The following is a 3,709-nucleotide window of genomic DNA, read 5'->3' on the forward strand; positions in this document are numbered from 1 at the left end:
AATTTTAAAGCTGACAGAATAGGCGAGGGAAGGCATAGGAGATTTCCACACCCAGCAAGGAAGCCTTTCCCGAAATGGAAGAAAGAAACGAGCAAACAGAGACACCGGTAGCCCGCCCGGAAAAGAGTCTGCCCCTTAGAGAAAGCACCCTGACCAGGTTCACCCGTGGGTGGGTGGCGAGCTAGCGGCATTCAGAAGAGCGAGGCCCGCAGTCTGTGCGGAAGACACCTGCGCTCGGGTGTGTGTGGCGGCGCGATTCACAAGCAGCTCTAGATGTTAAACCAAGGAGAAGCCAGGGAGTTCCCAACGCCCCAGGTGTCCTCAGCCCACGACTGGCTGCTGTGGGAATGCGAAGCCCGGCTCCTTGTCTCAGAGCGGGGTTCCCAGGAGGATCAGGCTGAAGCTGGGACTTGGCCTCAAAGTGTCCCCTCGCATGGCCACCCCCTTCCCCTTCCTGCTCCTCTACTCCTGGTGCCCCTCCATCCAGGGGCCAGACCTTAAAGAGTCACCGCAAGAGAATCCTGGTCCCAAAGGAGCCTTCTGGGGGACCGGTGCTGAGAGAGGTTGTGGGCATGGCCCGCTGGGGCTCTGCCCGACCCAGGGCTGAGAGATGCCACCTCCCAGCTCTGGGTCCCTGCAGGAAGTGTTGGCAAGCACAGGGCCGGTCCTCCAAAGGCCCAGGTGCAGGGAGCCCAGGCCAAGCAGCCTGTGGAAGAAGCCACTTGCCGTGCCACCCCGGGAACAGGACTGCAGGCCCCGGCCCTTCCCACCTCCTCCTCCTCCTCCTCCTCCTCCTCCCCCCCGCCCCCCCCCCACAGGGCACAGGGCTCAGAGACACCTCAGACTCTTGCTACCCAAAGTGCAAAGGGCATCAGTTGCTCCTCCAACCCCCCTCCCCCCGCCCAGCAGACCACGTTGTCCAGCCAGCCCCCGGGCCTCCCTGGGGTGCCCAGCACAAAAGTGCAGACACCCACCGGACCCTCAATCTCAGTTTTCGGATGTTTTTGCCACTCTAAGGACCCGCAGGCCAGCTGGGCCTTCGGGCAGGACAGAGAGCCCCGGAATCCGACGTGGAGAGCTGCGTGTACGTCCCCATCAGGAGGCGGTCCCCACCTCCGCGGCTCTCCCCTTGCGGGGAGCGGCAGCCCAGCCGGCAGCCCCAGGGCCTCAGGGAAGACACCAGGCTGGGCCCCCCCGCGGCACAGCGGGGGCACGTCCCCCGCACTCACGCGACTTAGGGACGGCTGCTGGAGACTGCTGCGGCCACCCTGCTGCCGGGTTTCTGGAGGGCTTCCTGGAAGCAGCGTCCACACCAAGCCCTTGGAAGGCCCAGGCGACGGAGGAGCCGGTCAGGCAGGGGCCGAGGACGGTGAGAGGCCGGGCGGGCGGGAAGGAGCATGTCAGGCAGGGGCAGAGGACGGTGACCGGCCGGGCGGGGAGGAGCCGGTCAGGCGGGGGCCCAGGACAGTGACGGGCCTGGCCGGGGAGGAGTGCGTCAGGCAGGGGCAGAGGAGACGGGCTGGGTAAGGGTTAGGGTTACAGTTAGGGCACAATTCACAATCGCAAAGACGTGGAAGCGACCCGAGTGCCCATCCATCCAGGAGTGCATCAATAAAATGTGGCGCGTGGACACCACGGAGTGCCATTCGGCTGTGAGGAGCAGCGGTGAGAGGGCGCCTCTCGTGTTCTCCTGGCCAGAGCTGGAACCCGTTCCAGTAAGCCAAGTATCCCAAGAATGGACACACGAGCACCACGTGAGCGCGCTCACCAGCAAATTGGTACGAACGGATGGACACCTAAGTGGACGGAGAGGAATCACCTTCATCGGGTGGGTGTCGGGCGGGTGGGGGGAGGGGAGGGGCATACACATCCATTAGGCATGGGGTGGGTGCGCACCGACTGGGGGATGGGCGCACTTGAAGCTCTGACCCGAGGGGGGAGGCTTGGAGAGGGCAAGGCACCCGACCTTAACATTGGTACCCCCACAATACGCTGGAACAACATGAGAGGTATATGAATAAGAACACAGGGGGGGCCGGGCGCGGTGGCTCACGCCTGTAATCCTAGCTCTCTGGGAGGCCGAGGCGGGCGGATTGCTCCAGGTCAGGAGTTCGAAACCAGCCTGAGCAAGAGCGAGACCCCGTCTCTACTAAAAATAGAAAGAAATTAATTGGCCAACTAATATATATAGAAAAACACAGCCGGGCGTGGTGGTGCATGCCTGTAGTCCCAACTACTCGGGAGGCTGAGGCAGCAGGATTGCTTGAGCCCGGAGATTGAGGTTGCTGTGAGCTAGGCTGACGCCATGGCACTCACTCTAGCCTGGGCAGCAAAACGAGACTCTGTCTCAAAAAAAAAAAAAAAAAAAAAAAAGAACACAGGGGGGAGGGGGGCACGGGCAACACATGTCACCTGAATACTTGTACTCCCATCATCTGCTTGAAAAGAGAGAGAAAAGAAAATGCAATCTTAGAGGTAAGAGACACTTTTTAAACATAATGAATCCGAAGAGAAAAGTAAAAAGGAGGCCTGTGGAGCAGGTCTGGGTGTGACTCCGGATCCCCCAACATCAGGTGCCACCACCAAAGATTCCTGCGTGTAGCCCATAGAACCCCAAAAGCAACGGGACGAGTTCTGGTCACGTACTCCCTCAAAATGACATCCTGGCCTTCTTCTGGAACTCCCTCCCCTCTCAGACTCTCAAGGTTTCCTCCAGCGTGTCGGTTCCCACAGAGCAGACCTTTGGTCTGAGACCTGACAGTCCAGATGCCACGCATGCTGCCGCGTGGCGGCGGTGTCGCGGCTTGGGACAAGAGGAGGCCCCACGGTGCGGGCTGGGGCGCCAGGCACCGCGCGGGCGCTGAGGGTGGGGGTGACCCCCACCCCGGGCCGCCGCCGCGCTCCCAGAAAGGGGACAGAACAAGAGGCAAAAAAAAAAAAAAAAAAAAAAAGCAGCAGCCTGTGGCACCCGGTATTCCCAGGCGGTCTCCCATCCAAGTACTAACCAGGCCCGACCCTGCTTAGCTTCCGAGACCAGACGAGATCGGGGGCGTTCAGGGTGGTGTGGCCCTAGACGGCGGCGGAGGGCGCCCCTGCCCCGCTCAAGAAGCCGAGCCTCTCTGGGCTTCCCCGCCGCCGCCTCCCGCCCCAGGCCCCGCGCCGGGCCGGGCCGGTTGAGTTCTCCGGCCGGCCGGGTCCCGCGGGCTCCCAGGGACGGGGGTGATGGGCGGGGCGGGGCGGGGGGCTGTCTCTCTATACACACACACACACACTCACACTCACTCACACTCACACAAGATGCGCCTCCACGGCTGGACTCGCCAAGGTGGAGCCCTCCCAGCCCCCCTCGTCTCCTCGCCCGGCCTCCTTCACCTACCCGCTGCCCACCCCCAGCGCGTCGCTGCCTGCCGCTGACTGCGCACGCGCGGGACGCTCGCCCTTTGACCCCAGCCAGGGGCCGCCCTCCCCCACAACCCCTTTCAGCTGCGCCCCCCCCCCTCGCCCTGTGGGTGGGCTGCCGCCTATTCCCCCGGGCCAGGGCTGGGGCACAGCCAGTGTATGGGGCGTCTCTCTCTGGGGATGTGTCCCATGGGTGGGGTGGGGTGGCGTGGTTTGGGGGGCGCTGAAGAAATCAGTCCCCTCCATCTCCTACCTCTGGAAAACGCCCAAGCCCGTGGAGAACTGCCGGCACCGCTTCGTGGGGGCCGGG

The 3,709-nt window shown here is 63.1% G+C and overlaps 1 non-coding gene across 1 annotated transcript; it reads right to left on the minus strand.

Moving 5' to 3' along the window:
- Window positions 1-2,956: 2,956 nt before the first annotated feature.
- Window positions 2,957-3,075, minus strand: LOC142867562 (5S ribosomal RNA). The gene has a single exon (XR_012916981.1). It is a non-coding gene; the product is annotated as a 5S ribosomal RNA (ribosomal RNA).
- Between the last annotated feature and the right edge of the window lie 634 nt (window positions 3,076-3,709).

This window comes from Microcebus murinus, unplaced genomic scaffold, assembly GCF_040939455.1.
Source record: "Microcebus murinus isolate Inina unplaced genomic scaffold, M.murinus_Inina_mat1.0 scaf018_hap2_Mmur4.0, whole genome shotgun sequence".
Lineage (NCBI taxonomy): Eukaryota > Metazoa > Chordata > Mammalia > Primates > Cheirogaleidae > Microcebus > Microcebus murinus.